General features: G+C 37.7%; 1 long non-coding RNA gene across 1 annotated transcript; it reads left to right on the top strand.

The window, feature by feature from the left end:
* Positions 1–7,284: 7,284 nt before the first annotated feature.
* Positions 7,285–8,485, top strand: LOC149168597 (uncharacterized). The gene is made up of 3 exons (XR_016259333.1): positions 7,285–7,412; positions 7,503–7,774; positions 7,886–8,485. It is a non-coding gene; the product is annotated as an uncharacterized LOC149168597 (long non-coding RNA).
* Positions 8,486–19,860: the final 11,375 nt, after the last annotated feature.

Genomic DNA, 19,860 nt, shown 5'->3' on the forward strand with positions numbered 1-19,860 from the left:
ATATGGCTCCCTGGGTCCCTGTATAAAAATGGTTTTGAAATAGGTTTTTTCATCCTAGTTCACAAATCTAGCAGCAGCAGTTTCGGTGGGATATTCTTGCATTTTCAGATTTCAATCCGCTTATTCTTCTCTGGTTTCGGTATCCATTGTTTCTTGGATTTGAACGGCTCATGCCACTGCAGCAGCAACAACAACAGTCGGTACTTGAGCGAATTGTTGGCTGAGCGCGAGAAATTAGGCCCCTTTATTCTCATGTTCGTGTAAAAGGTATATTAACTCTGCTGATATTCAAGCATGGGATAAGTAGCCGTGATCTGCTTACTCTTTTTATGATTGTCTGTGTCCTCCCTTTTGTTGTGTTGTTGAGCTGGAAAGTTATCAGTACTTACCCTAAATATTACAGCATTTGGATGTTTGCAGTCTGCCAGTATCCCAAGATGAATATTGTGATGGAGAAGGCAACTTCCTGCTTCTGATTCCCATGTATTGTTCGTGTTGGAAAGATCTAGGCAATGATTGTTGTATTGTTCATATTTTTCATTCAGCTTGATCTCGGTACAATTGTCTCAAATGTCTTTTATGGTGAGAGGGAGCGTTATAGTCATGTTGCCAAGTATGGGCTGGTTCATAGGGTTGAGTGGGGGAATTGGGTGTTTTCTTGCCTGAGTCATGGGTCAGTTAGCACTATTTATATCAAATGTGGCCTGAATGCTGTTTGAAACTGGAGATACTGATGACCTCAATGATGTGAAAAATTGGAGATACCGTATGGCCTCAATGGTGTTTGTAATCAAAATCTGGATTGAACACAGTGTCTGTATAGAATGTTGTATAGATTGTAGTCTAATTATGTATAGACTGTTGGTCTTAAGAGCATGCGATCATTGATCAAGCCATCATGACCCATGGCAGCTTTGAAGGGATAAAAGGAAGACGTGTTGAAGCCAATGCTGCCATTGGAGTTTGATTCTTGAATATCATGGAGATTAAGAAGAATTATGTTCCATGCTCAAGGTTAATTACAGTAACGTTTTATGTGCTTACTCTACAAATGAATTTGAACAAGTTTTTCATGGAAACCTTTCGAAAAGAGAAAAAAGACCTTGCATTATAGTTTATTGGTGGATTCCTATATTTTCTTGGTTGTTGTTACATGTTGACTATTGGAAGATCTGTTTATATTACTGAGAATCTTTCACCTGAAAATGGAGCAGTAAAGGACATATTAACTGTCTGTAGTCTGTACTGTGGTAGACAATAAGATGATTTCTTTTCTCAGGGATTGCAATTGCTTTCCGGAAGATGGGGTATACCTGTTCATGGTACTTCTTTCGACATCAAGTTGATAAACCTTCCCTTAGACTTGAGTTTTGTTTGGTTCTTGTTCGTTGGGTGATGATAAAAAATGTAATATTCATTTGTATTTGTTGATTTTATACTCATGGAACTTGTTTCTTATTGTACTCAGTTCTTTTGATGCAAGAAAGAACAACAGACTAGTTTGAGCTTGAGGTACTTGAAGCGGCAGCAGCTCTCTTCTCAAGCGGTATGTGTTCTAGTTCTCAAGTGTAATATGAGTAAATTTAGAATGTACTGCCGTTTGACAATACTTGTAAGCACTTTGAAGCAAATGTGGCCTGAATGCTGTTTGAAACTGGAGATACTGATGACCTCAATGATGTGAAAAATTGGAGATACCGTATGGCCTCAATGGTGTTTGTAATCAAAATCTGGATTGAACACAATGTCTGTATAGACTGTAGTTCAAGTTTTGTATAGACCTTTTGAAAAGTTTTCATAAGAGGTACTTGAAGCGGCAGAAGCTCTCTTCTCAAGCGGTATGTGTTCTAGTTCTCAAGTGTAATATGAGTAAATTTAGAATGTACTACCTTAGTTTTCATTTCATCATCCAACAACAACTCTAATGTGTTCAAAAAACTTGTCTACCTCCACCATCGTTGCCCGATGAGAGATAATCCTTCTCCCTTCTCCTCTTCATTTGGTTATCCTTTGCCATCATACTAGAATACAATCTCCTCCACAATTGTAGTCTTCATCTCAAGGACTTCACATGACAAATGAGTCTCTCTTTGTGGTTAATTGTACTATACCTTGGGTGCCAACATTCATAATTCTTGTTGTTGAACCAAGCTCTCCAGTTGCAGCAATAAGCTTGACACCTTTGTCTTATTGATTGCATTCTTTGAACAATGTTACTCAAGCCAATCCTTAAACCTTGGATTGATCAACCGATCTCTAAAGAACATTGCATCATGATGTTGTTCATCCCCTCTTCTACAATTTCTCTCTTATAGATGCATTCTTTGATTGTTCAAGGCCTCCTCCTTAATGACATTTGAGGGATAATTTTGCCTCCTTCCTTGTCTTAACATAAACTTGGTTTTGTTATCCATCTTTCACATGGCTGCTAGGATCCATGGTCACTTCTGAAAATTGCTTGCAAGGTTATCTTGGCTTCATTATGCATTGTTTTTTCCTTTTGGAAACTCATCCTTCCTTGAGGATTGTTTAGCATCTACTACCTCAATTTGGATTTCTTGGATCAATTTAGTGCTCTCGTTCTCCTTTTGGACCAGTTGTCCATTCTCCTCACATGCAAAGCATGCATTCACATAAAATTCACCAATTTTAAAAATAAAAGGTTACCTGGCCTCTTCTGATGCCTCCAACATCAAATTTTGTCTTCCTTCCATGCTTTAGGAAGGTACTCCTTCTCTTTCTTCTATTCTTATGACAACTATGAATGATTGTCCCTCTTGAAAATCCTTATCATCTGCATCTATACACATAGCATCAGTATCATAATCACCAAGCTCTTTAGCCCCATATGGTATATATGTTACGAGCACTTCTAGCTAACCTCCCATGAGACTTTCATTTATTGTCTCATCGACATCCTCTTTGTGTAGCTCCCTCTACTGTTATGATGCTTTTTCCACCATATCTTCTATCAACAAATCCATATGTTGATTTGAACTCTTTATGCAGTCCATGAGACTCTTTGATAGTCTCTCTTCAACATCTTCCTCATCATCAAGGACTATTCCCTGCTCTGGTTCAAAATAGTGAACTAATTCAACTTTAGGCTCAACAGGTGCTTCATCTTCCTCCCTAGCTTTCTAGCTTTAGGGGGCTTCCTCTTAAAATATTTTTTCTGACAAGTAATTTGGCCTTCTTCCTTAGGTCCCATCTCTACCTTTGGTATTCTCTTTCAAGCCTCATTTTGACTATGTTGAATCTCTCCTTCAACTCATAAATCTCCTTTTCAATTTCTTCTTTACTCATGCCATTTTCCTTGGCATGCTTCTCCCTTTTGTTATGGCCTCTCTTTGAATTATGTCCATCAGTAGCCATCTTCTTTCCTCCTTTCTTGTGAGCTTTCTCTTGCTCATTGTGAGCTACACTCAAGCCCCTTTAACAATTCTTCTCCATCACTTGTTACCCAATATCTCACCCACTTCACCTCAACCTAGGCTTTTGGTATTCCTCTGGTTCCCTCCTCTGGAACCCACTTGAGCATGCTCTGGTCTTCTATGGCTTCTACACTTTTCTCACCTTTTGAGAACTCCACTTGTTCTCTTCTCTTTGAGGACCTCAGCTAGAAACCTTCTATGTTTTGTTTTGTAGCCTATTTGTCGTAAGTTTCTTGCCATACACTTTAAGAACTTTATTGGTCCTCTGTTACCACTCCTTCTACTATTACCACTGTAAGGATTAACTCCTTGTATACATTTAAAAAAAAATACAAACCAGTTACCTACTAGTTCCTTAACCTCTGAGGTCTCAATATCTCAGTTCTTCCTAGCTCTACACTTGGTTGGTACTTCTTTAATATGCTCCAATCCTGTATTCCGTTCTCAATCTCTTTCTCTCCTCACTTTTTTTCTTAGGTTCCTCTTGCCCAAAATTTTCTTGGTTTCTTTGTCTCAACTTTGATGTCTCTTCTTCACGAGCAATCTTATAAATCTTTTTGGTTCACTGCAGAAACCTCCTCAATCACTTGTCAATCCCCAAGAGCATCAATATTGCTCTAGTACCACTTAATGCATACCTTTTGGCTACTCTCATATTTCCATCATTCAACATAGTCCATCTCATTCATTCACCTTCCCATTTTTGGCTCTTCCGGTCCCTTTTTCTAGCAGCCTTAACTGTGGAACCTTACGTTATGACCCACTAGTCAATTGCTCTATTCCTTTGACCTTTGACATAACAAACAATCTTGATTTTCCCAGATTTTCCACAAGTTCTTTCTCACAGTGACTATACTCACCCCTGTCTTGCGTTCTAAACCTCCCTACTACCTTCAACACAACCACCCTTAATAAATATCTTCGCATAACCCACTTAGTTGTTCTAGGTCACTAGACAGTTCTCAACCTCCTTAGTTGAAGATTTGTTCCCACTGTGACTTGAAACCTCACAGAATCTGCTTAAAGTGTGTAATAATTCTCCCAGGCCAAACTTGAAGTCAACACACACACCTGTCTCCTAGTATTTGAAAGCACTCAATCTCAATAATAAAGGTGCTTAGGCCTAACTTTACTCATATTACACTTGAGGTACTTGAAGCGGCAGCAGCTCTCTTCTCAAGCGGTATGTGTTCTAGTTCTCAAGTGTAATATGAGTAAATTTAGAATGTACTACCGTTTGACAATACTTGTAAGCACTTTGAAGCAAATGTGGCCTGAATGTTGTTTGAAACTGGAGATACTGATGACCTCAATGATGTGAAAAATTGGAGATACCGTATGGCCTCAATGGTGTTTGTAATCAAAATCTGGATTGAACACAGTGTCTGTATAGACTGTTGTATAAACTGTAGTCTAATTATGTATAGACTGTTGGTCTTAAGAGCATGCGATCATTGATCAAGCCATCATGACCCATGGCAGCTTTGAAGGGATAAAAGGAAGACGTGTTGAAGCCAACGCTGCCATTGGAGTTTGATTCTTGAATATCATGGAGATTAAGAAGAATTATGTTCCATGCTCAAGGTTAATTACATTAACGTTTTATGTGCTTACTCTACAAATGAATTTGAACAAGTTTTTCATGGAAACCTTTCGAAAAGAGAAAAAATACCTTGCATTATAGTTTATTGGTGGATTCCTATATTTTCTTGGTTGTTGTTACATGTTGACTATTGGAAGATCTGTTTATATTACTGAGAATCTTTCACCTGAAAATGGAGCAGTAAAGGACATATTAACTGTTATACGCTTTTGATTTTTCTGCCTTTGAGAACCTTGTGAGTTGTATGTCATTGAAGGGTGACTTGGTTTGAATAGTTAGCTTTGGAGAGCAGTTAGAGGAAGAAATAACTCAAACCCAAACTCAACAATGGAATTTTTATCAATGTGTCCATTCCAATAGATTATTATTCTAAATATGGATGATGTGGCAACAATAATTATATATTTTTTGGAATGTACCTCAGTGAATGATCACCTTTTGTAATATTTTAAGTGCCGCTACATAGAGATGTTATTTCTATGCTTAATTAATTGCATTGATGTGCCATAGAGCAATGCAATGCATCTGGATACTTGAAGTCTTGGAATTGCAGAGCAGCATTTGCTTGATTCCTTGGTAGCTGTTTGAAGATCCTAACCAAACTGATGTTTCTTTCAGAATTGTGGTTCTTTGTCATAGTAGTATAGTACGCTGTTCCTGAGATTACCTTTGGTTCTGTTCTGAGATCTGTAGAGAATTTTTGAGCAAGGGGGAGGATAGCTTCATCTTAATTTTAAAGCATCCCTCTACCCAACGTTAAGCTTGATGGGAAGAATTATCCTATCTTCAAGTGAAGGGTGCTAAACATATAATTGAAGAATTGATTGTTAAGACTTGTGGAGGGTAAGAAGACAAATTGCACTGTTGCTAAAGAATTAGTAAAGCTTTTGGCGCACAATGAAGATGTTTAGTACATTATAAGTTTTACTATTGCAGATCATATTGGTCCTCAAATTAGAAGTTTGATTAGTTCTTGTAAGATTTGGACTAGGATTCTCTAACAGAACAAGGATTCTCTATTCTAGGAAATGACTGTATGCATTTTAAATGATTGGTTGTGTATATCACTGTTTATACGATACGTATTCAGGATGTGCAAGATCAATTTGGAGCAGTTGATGATAGAATTGATCCTAAAGTTCATAGTGCCACTGTTCCAATGGTTGAAAAAAATGTTTCAGCCATTTGTGACCAGTGTGAATGCCACTGATAAAGTGGCTAACTTTCTTGGTGGAATGTTACTGTAGAAAGAACATTGCTGGAACAGATTCACTTAAAAGAGTGTATACCGAGCACTTACACTGAAATCACTAAGAAGAAAGGGAAGAAGTCTGCATAGAAAAGTTTAAAGGAAACTTCACAAAAAACCCTTGAAAAATGATGTTGTATCAAGCAGGGCCATTATTGCAGAGATTGTGTCAAGGCCCATTACCACAGTAAATATATATTATTTAGAACTATGTTGTAATTTTTGTCAGGGTTCATGTTTAGGTTCAACTATCACTGGCTACCCTATTCTGGAAGAGCTTTTGCTCTCCTGAAGACATCTTGATCTAACTCTTCATTCTTTGTTTTCACCTCCATAAAAAATCTCTAGTGGATTCATAAATTTTCCTTTTATTGTGACAGACTATTTTATGTGGTATTGTTGGCATACCTCCTTCAAATGGTGTTATTCCTGAATCTCCAATGCACATGAAAGGCTTAGCTACCCTCAAACATTAGGTACTAATATATTGGAATTATCAATTGCAACTTCTCAGGGAAAAGACACAATTCAGACATTTTATAGACGAGTAACTTACAAGTACGTTTGTTACAGTTGGTGCTTAGCAAGTTAGTGACAACAATCTGGAAAAGTATGCAGAAAATTTCAACCTTAGGGCAATTATACAGAAACATGCAAGAAGCCTATGAGCAAATGCAGACCCCAATGGTTTATCAGCCTCCACCTGCCTTGGTAATGGTCTTATTTTTGAGTTTGGGTGTTTCATTTTATCTAATTTTCCTCTCCCTTTATTTATTTGTCTTGTCATGTCCCAACCATTTATGCAGGCACTTAAGGAATTGAAAGAGTCCACAATTCAGTTGGCCACAAGTACTGGGAATATGGATGCCCCAGTTGATGAATCAATTTTTAATGTTGACAAGGACGTGGATGACCTGCTTCTTGTTGAGGTGAAAGAACAGCAATTGAGTAATTTGTTGCAATCTCTGATGGTGGTTGGCTGCCTTGTAGTAATGCCCATCATTAGAAAGATCCCAACTTCTGTGCTTTGGGGTTACTTTGCCTTCATGGCCATAGAGAGTTTGCCAGGAAATCAATTTTGGGAAAGGCTATTGTTTCTTTTCACTGCTCCAAGCCGTAGATACAAGTATGAACTTTATTCAAACTATATTGTGATTGAATTTAATGCTTGTACTATAGTTTTCAAAGATGATCAATGTTGAACTGATGGTTACAGAGAACTTTAGGAGTATCATGCTACATTTCTTGAAACGGTGCCTTTCAAGACAATTGCCACTTTCACCATTTTCCAGACATGTTATTTGTTGGCATGTTTTGGTATCACATGGGTGCCTATAGATGGTGTTCTCTTCCCACTACTAATCATGTTGTAACTTGTTAGTCCCAGCGAGGCAGTATATCCTTCCCAAGTTTTTCAAAGGAGCACATCTTCAAGAATTGGATGCAGCAGAGTATGAAGAAGCCCCTGGAATGCCATGCAATATAACAGTGAGTGCAAGACACATATCAAACAAATTTTAAAAATATTACTCAATTCTATTTCATAAGCCCTGCAACATGAACAATAATAAATTGAACTGTAACATATATTGATTGCAGGAAGCTGGAATTCAGGGGTTCGGACTAGGAAGCATGGGAACAGGTGCAAATGATGGCGAAGTTTTGGATGAGATGATTACATGAAGTCGCGGTGAGGTCAAACACACATATAGTCCATGGATAACTAGCTTGAGTGATTGCACACCAATTCATGGATCCGAGTCTGCATTAAGTCCCCAAGTTGCAGAAGCTAAACAAATATATAGCCCCCGTATAAGTGAGATCAGACAGACACATAGCCCTCACAGAGGGGAAAAGCATTCGGGCATTCCCCTGGTTAGTCAAGGAAAAAATATGAGTCCAAGTGCATTTGGTTTGAGGCCACATAAACCAACTTCCAATTAGGTGTTTGGAGTATAAATCCTCGGCTAGTAATCTTTCCCTTGAGTGAGCATATCTTATGTTTAATAGTACATATTTTGTTGGCTTATCATTATTTAATCATTGTGCCATAAATCACTCGGTTGTATTTGGTGTGTCTTCACAAAGAACCTCTGTCCATCTCAGAGGACAGGGTAGACCATATAGTGCGTGTAAAAAAATGTAATGGAAGTCAAGCTTGAAGTATTTCTGTTTTCTTGAAGCATGAAATCTATTATGTCAGTCTTGTGGTTTTGTAGACCCCGTGGTATTAAAGGGTCCTATGAGTGGTTTGAGCTTCATAGAAAGTCATCCTTATTCTACCAGTTGGATCATAACCACAAAGTTTGCAACCTTTAATGTTTCATTGAAATAAAAAATGTGGAAATTAAACTTGACAAATGAAAAGGAAATGGTAAGGCTTACAATATTAGAACTTCTGTAAATGTTTTCCCTTGGTTAGTTTTTAAAGGTAATGGCTAAACCAGAAATTACCTTTAAAAAGATCCAATTCATTTCTCAGAGTGGTGCAAGTATTGCACTAGGCCCTCTTTATTTTGCATGGCCACATTTTTGTTCAGGCTAAAGTTGGATTTTTGATCTTCTTTTTTTGGTTTTTTCTTTCTTCTTGTTAACCCGTAACAGGGTTTCTGCAGTAGAAGAGGGGCTGTGTATTCTTCCTGACCAGTTGGCCATTGCGGTGGCACATTGATGACAACCAATCTATGTTCTGAAGGACACAATTACATTATATACCACCTCTATGCCATTTCTGTAGATCAAAGTGCCAGACATTATGCACAGATTGAAGTCAAGGACCATGTAGGCTGGTGCCACTTGTTCGAGATTCAACTCTTGGGAAGAACACCATTTCCAAGGTCCTCCAAACTTGTAAGCAGTGGCCTACAGTTCAACTCTTCATTTAGTTGAACAACACTGTTGGTGGACCATCCTTAGCATTAACCATTTTCTTACAGTGAGCTACTTGGTTCTTGATATTCCTGACAAGTAGAGCTACCCTTACTAGCACTCAACTGTGTAAAGCGCCTTTTCCAATTTTTCCTGAATCACTGCCATGTTAACTCTGTCCATTGAAGGAATGCATGCAGAAGTTTTTATATCCTTTGTTTTATGTTAAAGTGTTTGGATCAAACAGTAAACATGCAGGTATCCTCCTTTTTTTGTTAAGGGCTTTGTAGTCCCTCATACCCTAGTCTACCCAGATTGTGGAACATGTAGTTTAAGGGGTTAATTACTCTGCCTAGTGAGGCATTTTGTTGGCAACAAAGCTTGAGGTTTGGCAGTCTCAGACTTCAGTCATACATTTTAATAGAAAAATAGAGAGGCAGCATAATGTTTCAACATTAATAGAAGTCTAGTTTCCAATGAAAAGTGTTGAACAAAGAAAGCATTAAACATTCATAGCACAATTTGCCAAATATGAACTTGCCAACTTAACAAAGATTCAAATAGGTGAGATGAGATGATGAAGAGATATTCTAAAAATGTACATACACTGGCCTCACAAAGAAAGTAGGAGAGAGAATAGGAGAATTATATTAAGATTTTCAGAATGAATGTACAGAAGATTCGATGCCTATATCTATGTGCCATCCTCTTACATATTGAAGAATCAATTATGATTGAACTACATAAATAGTAATAGGTTAACAATAATATATGTATGACCAATAACATAAGAGATTATATATGAATGACTAGAATAAAACGCTGAAATAAACTAAATACAAACTGTCAATATCCAATTAACATAAAATGATATCATGAGCAGAATTTTTTTTATACGGATAGAGAGAAATGCTATCCTCTTCAAGTAACAAGTAGCCCCTATTTTATCCTAAGATAACAGCTATAATTCAAATCATGTTTTGCTAGATTCAATACCCTAGATTTAGAAATAAATGAATAAATACTACAAGGAAATAGCATTACCCCATAAGCTTTTTCAGATGCAACAATATGCTCCTTTTGTGGTTCATTGTTGGCTCCTTCATCCACTATATCATGTTACATACAGGCACTCTTGCTAGCTCATGTTGAGATGGAAATATATATTTTTCATGACAGTAAAACATTTAGATAATGGAAATAAAGAATATGTGCATTCAAGTTAAATCAGATTTATCTTGAATGGTTGGGAAGATTTGTTATTATCTTTAATAATTTAAGTCTTGTAAAACAAATTCAGAAGGAATAATTTAAGTCTTGTAAAGCAACAAACTTGAAGAAAAACAAAGAATATGAAGCCATATACAAGGAATATGAAGCCTGTGTGTTATGTTAATTTATCAGCAGTTTTATGCTCTGCAGTATAATCTGTGAGAAAATTGGCTACAATATTCAACAGACAGGAGATTATGAGTTTCTCAATTTGTGCTATTATATGCTATGGATTTTCTAACCGATATCTTGAAAACGCGGTCTGCACTTGCCATCTATGCCTGAGTTCTGCAGCGGTTTGTTACTTTCAAGCCATGCCTAATGTCATATTGTTTGTTGCAACTTTAATGTAGACAGCTAACCAGGAAGGCATTGGGTCATTCATAGAGGATGCTTAGGCATGATTCCAGGATTTTGAAAATAATTGTGATTTCCATCACTAGTCATAGAACTTGATAGAAAGTTGGGATATTCATGAGTGTGAATTTATGTTTGTGTGTTTACATACTTTCTTATGAATTAACTAATGCTCAGTAGCAGTAGACATTGGACAAGTATATTTGTATACTTCTGTTTTAAACTGAAACAAATCCAGGGCTAAAAGGAATGGATTGATTGCACTAGTCATCCTTCTATAACTTTCCAACATAGGCTGGAGTAAATAGATTGTAATTTGGGTAATTTTTCTAACTGCAAACAGGAACATACTTGTGTATTGGCAGGGAAGCTATGATGGCCATTATGTCAGGCCAGGTGATCACACTCCCTTGATTGTGAGCACGATTGTGATCAAGATGGAAGACTTCATAGTCTAGATTGATTGTTTAGAAGTGATAGTTAGTGGGCTCATTCACAAAAGCTTCTATTTCACTAATCCTTTTTATAGAGTTGTCAGATTCAATTTCCAAAGGTTTTAAGTACACTATAGAGTTGAGTTCTGAGAGAGTTGTGATTCACAGTGTTAAGTATAGCAGCTATGACACTTGAATGAAGACAAGCATAATAGAGGTATCAGACTCTGTTATAAGCTTACCTACATATTATAAGGGACTTGGTTGGTTTTTTTATAATTTTATAGACAAGTTCCATGTCGTGGAAATGTGAAAAAAAATAGTGATATTGCCACCATGTGGTTCTTATCATATATGGTTTTATACTTCTTCAAAAAATTCTCTAAGAGTTCACAATGCTAAAATTCACTAGGACTTTACAAAGTTTTATTATTTAGTGAAAGACTTGCCAAGTTCTTACAAGATTTTATAATTGAGTAAAATATTCGCCATGCCTGGTGAGAGATTCGCCAGAAAATTATATATACATATTATATTATTGATAAAATCGCCTTCCATTTTTCCTATAAACCATGGAGATTCGCCCAATTATTATATTTATAAATTTGGGGGGGGTTCTTAAAATTTTCCCTGCCATCAAACCTCCACGGAAAGCCCCAGGAAGAAGATGCATCCGAAAACCACATGCAGAAGAGGCAGAAGAAGGAAATCTGCCTGTTCATGATGAAGAGGAGATAGGAGACACTGAACGGGAATAATCTGTTCCCAAGGCACCAGAGGAAATTTCGGAGGAAGTAGGGATAGAAAAAGAATTCACCCAAGAAGTGACAGAACCAGTTAGGGTTCCTACCCCAGAACAACCAGCACAAAACAATGAAGAAGCACCCCAGGAGAAAGATCCAAGGACTAGTCACGGCCCAAAACGCAGTAGAAATCCTGCTGTTCCTTCTAATAAAACGCTAGAAATTAGGGAATTACGAAAGGAACAACGGAGATTATTGAGCATAATAGCCCAGCTCCACCAGCAGATCAAGATCCTGAAAGCGAGGCAGAGGGTAAGGAAGACCGCAGGGAAGAAAAAGATGACCACTGTAGTAAAAATCCGCAAGATAAAAAGGCGGAGGACCAAAAATCGCCCTGCTGTTCAAAACCCTGCTGAAGATCCAACTGCTGTTCCAAATGATGCTGAAGATCCAGCTGCTATTCCAAATGATGCTGAGGAACAGACTGTTGTTCCATTTGAAAAGGAACAACAACAAGCTGATATTCATGTTAAAAAAGAAACGGACAACAAGGAAATTCAGATGGAGGCACCACCCTCAGGGGTGATAAGGGTTCTGAACTCAAAACAACGCAATAAGAAAGTTCAGGTAAAACTCCCGGCCTCCACTGTTGCATGGAGAAGAGATCCAAAGATAGTGACCTTGCGCAAGGGATTGAAACAGGCTCAGCAAGAAGCACAAAGGCTTAGAGAGCAAATGGTCCCTCGCGAGAAGCATGAAGAACTACAACAACAACTAAGGAACATCAATCAATCCAAAAGCCAGGCCTTTGAAGGGTGGCGAAAGGAACAAGAGAAAGTTGCAAAGGTAACTCGTAGGCTAGATACTGTTATCAAGCAGATGGATACCATGTGTTCTTTATACAATGACGTTTTAGCATGTAGGGCCCCTGCCAAAAACTATGCTCTGTTTTTACTGGAACGATACTTACAATTAAAAATAAAAGCTGTTAAAGGAAGCGCCCCGTACAAATTAACACTGTCCATGACTTTATAGACTGTTGTAAACATTATGGGGCGAAGGTCCAGAGATTTCTATGTGAATTCTATTTGCATAACCTCGTGCTAGACCAGGAGACTGAACTGAACCCTGGCCCTTTTGTTGGAGACATCCAATTGCAAGCATTCATCTCATTCGAGGTTAATAAGATTAAATGGCTCAAAGCCTATAATACTTTCCAGAGGCAGGAAAATGGCCTAGACTTGTGGGTAAGGGCTGAGCCTAGGGACCCAGTACAGTTGTGGAAAGCACATAGAAACCTCATGAGAATTCCGGGTGTCATCGAAACGTTAGGACCCATGCATGAGGCACTCATTCGACAAAGTTTAGAATATTTTCTTTCTATCAAAGACCTCGCCATTGATGCAGCCAAATTTCGGTACCGAATCTCTAATCCAAACATCCAACTCAGGGATCCATTTAAGTATGATAATTTTCAATTAGATGCCAACTGTTTGAACCTCTATGGCGAAAGCATTTTGAGGGCAGGGCCATCCTAGTTAGGATATAGATTCCGCAATCCAATTATCTGGCACCCTGCACCCAGATACCAAGCCCTATATGAGATGTCTGAGGGTGAAACAGGCCAGTTCTTTGACTACCTAGTCACTCACCATGGTTGTAGGCCTTCGCATGAGATTCCTTCTCCAGCCTATTCTCTCACTGCTTTGCATGTCAACTACAACGTTTTCATGAGGGCATGAAACAGGGTAAGCAGGGGGGTGTGTGGAGTACTAAAATGGTATGCTTTTGATGATCATTTCAATGGCTTTTCAGTGGGACTTGTGAATCTTTTTGCATCATGAACGTGGAAAACAATAAAGAATTATAACAAAACATGTGGGATTAGTATGCAAGACTTAACCGCTGATAGTTTTCATTCTCCTGTGCAGGAAGGGGTAAAAACGAGGAGCTTCTATTCCAAATAAAAAGACAAGAACAGGGTAATTGTTGTCCCTTTGATGAAGGATCGAGTGCAAACGATGCTAAGCAGGTTGAAGCAAACCGGTCTGAAAAAGGAGGAGAAGGCACCAGCTCGACGGAGGAGAAAAGAAGTGATTAAGGATTAACAACTGCTTTATTTATCTTATTGCTTAGACATCTCCGCCGTCGCCCTTATATAAAGGGACGAAACTGTTAGCTTTGGGGGATTATGCTTTTATGAAACTTTCTGTTAAAGATTGAACTTTGATCATCGAGTCTCGTTGAACTTGGCTCATTGTACTTTCTGTTTTATGCATTAATATAAACTTGGTGATTATCTTATCTCTGCGTCTGGATTAACTTAAAGCGGTGTACCCTTGAGGCTAAGGGCCCGGCCCCGGAGGACACTTGCTTCTGTATCACTACGATTTGATTTCTGCGTGGTTTGCTTACCGTCATTAGTTGGTAATCTGATATGCTTTATAAGTTACATCATATGCTCTGTTAAGATTCATTCATTAAGGTTTTTACAGACAATAACTGTTATATTGACTCTGCATTATATCACCAATACTTTTAGAGTTGATTGAATATTATTAGACTTAATTGAACATTGTTACTATTTTGTTACAAAGCTCTTATGCTGTATATTCGTGTTGTGGAATTTATCTGAAAGTTGTGTTCTTTATGATTCAGTAGTAATGCTGTTCCATTTTGAAACACATTTGTATTCCTGTTGATGACGATTGGTGCTAAATCAGATTACTCTTCAAGTGTGTTGTGTGTGTGTATGATTTCCAAACGCTGTTCCATAACTTATTAGTAATTAATGCTGTTCCATTAGTGCGTGCTGCTTGATTTGCATGGAGAATGAAAGATTGATGTTTGATTGCAACGAGTGCATTTGAGTTGGTAGGATAAAGCTTGATTACTGCTCGCGAGGTTTAGTTATTCGATTGCTGTTCCATTTCAGAATTGCTGTTTCATTTTAGCATTGCTGTTCCATTCCAGATTTGCTGTTCGATTTCTTATTTGCTGTTCCATTTTTCTACCTGTCGTTTCATTTACTCGCATTTGCTATTTTGGTGTGAGAGACGATCTATGGCTGTAGCGAGCCTCGGTATTTACTGCCTAGCTCCCAGACCGTGGTCCATGCTCTAATTTCCTTTCCATCAGTTTCCAAAGTGATGGGCTATTGCTGTCGAACCCTTGACTGATAAATTTTCCTGGCTTTAAGAGTGTGTGATTTAGTCATTTGAAGTAACTTAGTTATAGACATGCATCCGTTTACTCTTGTATTTTTGTTAAACGCTGTATTACTAGCATTACTCTAACAAATAGCCTCAGATTGAGTCGCTCTTTGAAATAACAAAACGCTCCCGATTGACATATTAATGTGAGATAATTAGAGGTGAAAGAGACCCTTTTTATAGCTCTACAACGACTTTAATTCAGTGAACCAACATATGAACGCGACTGTGATGAGGATAAGTAGCGTATATCCAGTTAACTAACTTTTCAACTAATTCATCATCTATTTAACTTGAACTAGTGCATCAGTACTTATTTAGACATTAATAAAATATTAACCATGTGTAGTAAGAACAAAATAAATCATTACACGTAAGTGATATATCAACACACATGAACACTGAGATTTTTAGGTGGAAACCCAATGTGGGAGAATACCACTACCGCTATCATCTCTGCTTTCATATTTTATTATAATTAAAAACTTCTTAAAATCTTGTACGGGAGTAGAATCACACTATCACATAGGCACCCTCTTGTAGTAGGCTACAACCTTCTCTTGTTCTCCTGTACCCATTGGTTGGATCTCGTTTACCGGCACCCACCGGAAGGGAGCTCCAACCCCCTGATCAAATTTACCAGCTACCACTCAAAGGAAGATTTGAATCCCTTACTAAAGGCTCCAACCCTCAGCACATCCATGGACCACATTTCATAATTTTCATACTGGATCCACCTGATTCAAAACATCAAAACCTGTAGGCCTCTTTTCATCAAATTTTTAGACTGGACCCACCACCATGATTCAAGCTTAATATCAAATAATAAAACTAAAACCAATCATCATATCAAATCACTTAATCACTGTACCAACTAAGACCCAAATAAACCTCAAACAACCAAAGCAGTTAGATTGTTGTAAATCCATTCACCAAAATACCAATCCACATACTATTCATCATAGAAAACAAATTATCTCACTACAAACCCTGATGAACCATATATCAAAATATATACCCTTTTGTTCTTAAGCATATCCACGTATATACACATTTTCCATGAAGCATACCTGCGTACAGATCTCAAAACAATGAACCCTGAAACTGAATCACTGTCATACTGAAATACTCACTAAATCACTTACAAAACCAATCACAGATCTTTGAACCACATATAGATAGCAACATAATTACTATTCAACAAATCATTCCACAAATCGTTTAACCTCAACCATCATTGTTAAACCCAAATCATCATGAAAGACTTCATTAACAGACAACAACAAGCACAATACGACTGATCAAGTTGATGAGACACCATATTCAACAAAACCCTAGCATATGTACACGACCCTTACAAAACACTTCCGTGTATGTACACGGATTTCATATTTGATACCCCCGTAAATATATTTCCATACTGAAAAATCAATACACTACTACTCAAAATCTGATCCGCGTATGTACGCGCTTTTTCTATAACAAACCTGCATACAAAAATGTAATTATTGACTCATACCTTTGCTGCACAACATAACTTCTATCAAACCCATACATAGTAACAAACTCAGGTTAAAACATTATCATCACAGATCAAACCAACCCATAAGCAAATTATTCAATGTATAGTAACTTCAAAACTATCGGATCTGATCCATCATCATACTCCCCGGTGCATACTTATCTAAGATCAAACTATTCACTAATAACCCATATCATGCACACTTAGTACTTTGACCTCCATCTCCTTATATAGCTTGGGCCTTAGCCAATACCTTAGGTCAATTCCATAGTTATGTTGATGGTATTCTTTGACGGGATCAAATGTCCATTACTGCGCTCATTACTATGGGCCAATACCATGGTAAAGGGTTCTGGAATTTAGAATACCATGGTGCGGAAACTATACACAATTTTTCTTCACCAAACCTATGTATGTACGTGGTTTTTCTTCATAGAACCTGCTTATATGCAACTTTTCTTCACCAAACCTTCGTATGTATGCGACTTTGCTTCACAAAACCTACATATATGTGACTTTTCTTCACTATAGTTGCGTATGTATGTGAATTTTCTTTACAGAACCTGAATATACTTCCTCAAACTTCATCTTTATCATTCCTCTATCTCTGAATTGATATTCCTTTGTCCAATCTTTCTGTCACATATGTACTTCCCAAAATACTCATCCTGCTACCATCATGCTGACATATTTATTAAATAGGTTGCCATCAATGATAACACATTTTTCATAATGCGAGCAATCTCCCCCTTAGGACTTTATGGCAACCAATTTGGTGTTTGGTCACCACCACCTGTAGATACATGTAACCACATCTGTAGATATACTAAGCATTCTCCAAACACCAAATTTGTCTCCCCCTTTAACATCAAGGGAAAAGGACTGGCAAATGATGAATTAAGGCTTCTCTCCCTTTGCTAACATGAGCAATGTTGATTTGATCCACTGAGTATGAACACTGAATACTAACCATGCTCCCACTTAGCAAATGCTAAATTTTCTGAAGATATACAAAGAAGTACATGACTATATGACTCAACCAGACATGGCCTTTCTTATCAGCAATGCCTCATGCTTACATTGATCACCCAACACAGTGGAGTTACATATTTAACTCAACATTACAGCACATGCCCAAAAAGATGGGATTACATGACTTAACCACAATAGTCCATACATGACTGAAATTTACAATGATTTGTAACATAGGTCTTTATATGACCTTTACATCGAGAGAGATACAATATTTATAACTAAGATAAAAGACCTCAATAAGACCATGATAGTCATCAAAAATCATCATACACTATATGAGATCTACAACATAAGCATCTTTCAACAATAATGTGAACTACATCATGCACATTTTCATCATCAATTTGCAAGATAAGAAAATGTAGCTTTAATCCGTTGAGAATGCAACAAGATGATGGAGCTTAGTGGAAAGAAGTCACCTTCACTAAGTGGGCCCACAGGCTATTTTTGGCGCAAAGTCTATTTTTAGACTATGTCTATTTTTAGACATATGGATCATGGTCTATGAGTTGCAGGATGCTGTTTATGGATGATTGGTCATGTTGGGAAAAATAGATGGAATTCTATTTTTGGTTCACATCGGAGTGATCAGAGTCTATTTTTAGACTGCCAGGCTAAAAATAGAACAATCAAATATTATTGTCTCATAATAATATTTGGACTATAAACATTATCTTATCCTCTTGGAGCACTTCAGTTTGAGCTACAGATGTGGCACATGTAGCTGTCAGAAGGAAATACGCTTTCTTTGTGGGTCAGTTGAGCTATTGCATGCAAGACTTCAGTTAGAACTCATGTGGTTGAGTTTGGTGGAGTTGATGGAGTTGTGTTCAGTTTGACTTGGTTGAACTAGTTGTATTTAGTCTAACTGCAAATAGACTAGTGATGAGTTGTGTGAATTAAATATTAATTAATTCACTAATTATTAACTCATAAAGCAACTAAAGAAATACATCAGTTAACTCAGTGCATGTACAGTTCAGTGGAGACAGGTGTTAGAGGTTGAGATTGATATCAGTTGTGACTATAGTTGTGCATGAGATCTTGCACAATCAGTGGGATTGAGTAATGCCAATGAGGACTACACAGTGTGGGCCAATACCAAGTAAATTATAGCCTGTGCTCATGTGATTTTCACTTTGGCATTGTGCAGTGGAGGCAGGCAAAGCAACGGAGGAGATTTGAACCTGTGACTTGTTCGGATCTGAGCTAGTTTTGTGTGTAACAGGTGGAGATAGTACTGAGTACTTGAGAGGAGTATTGTACTATGTATTGTTACATGTTCTCAATCATTATAATATACAAATAGTGTGGGGTTTTCAACTGTATGCTTTCCCCGGGTCACATACTGTGTTAATGTGTGCACGCGATTGATGTTTCATTGTTTTTGATGCTGCTAAATTGATGATCAATGTAGAGGAGATTATGTATTGTGCATGTATTCCACAATAGTGTATAATTGGGATAATATCTGTTGAATAAATGTTTATTATTCAAAATTTCTACATGGTATCAGAGCCGTTGATCATTATATCTACTATTCAGAAAGTGCTTACATCTTATTTCTTCAGGCAGAGTCTGTAATCGGGCTAGGTAGCCTCTGGATTCATCCTTCCTTTGGAAGGTGAGATATCTGGTAAAAGCCCATACAGTCAATCTCTGTATGAGAAATACTTTGTTCTCACGAATTTTAGATTTGAGGTGGTTGAGTTGTTGAGCTGGTGGAATTCGAATTTGTAGCAGTGTTTTCTTGGTGTCAACGTTTCAATGTCTTCCAACGGATTGCGATTGGAGTATGCTCTTGAGGGCAGCTCGAACTATATTGCATGGAAGGATAGGATGGAGGCGGTGTTAGATGATAATGGGCTGAAGGAGTTCATAGCGGCTAAGGTCCCAAAGCCTACTGATGCTGCGGAAGCTGAGGTTTGGAAAAAGAAGACAGCAAAGTGTCGAAGGATTCTATTGGAGGGCGTGAAGGATCACATTGTGTCCAGCCTGCATGGATAGGCTTCTCCATACTTGATGTGGAAAGCGTTGACATATCTATTCAAAAGCAAGAGTGACCAGAGGAAGCTGGCACTCAAGGATAAACTTAGAAACATTAAATGCGAGAAGGGAGACAGTATTCCCA

The sequence above is a fragment of the Pinus tabuliformis genome, chromosome 4_2 (assembly GCF_031772625.1).
Source record: "Pinus tabuliformis cultivar Carrire ecotype Pingquan chromosome 4_2, CPIR1, whole genome shotgun sequence".
In the NCBI taxonomy this organism is placed as follows: domain Eukaryota; kingdom Viridiplantae; phylum Streptophyta; class Pinopsida; order Pinales; family Pinaceae; genus Pinus; species Pinus tabuliformis.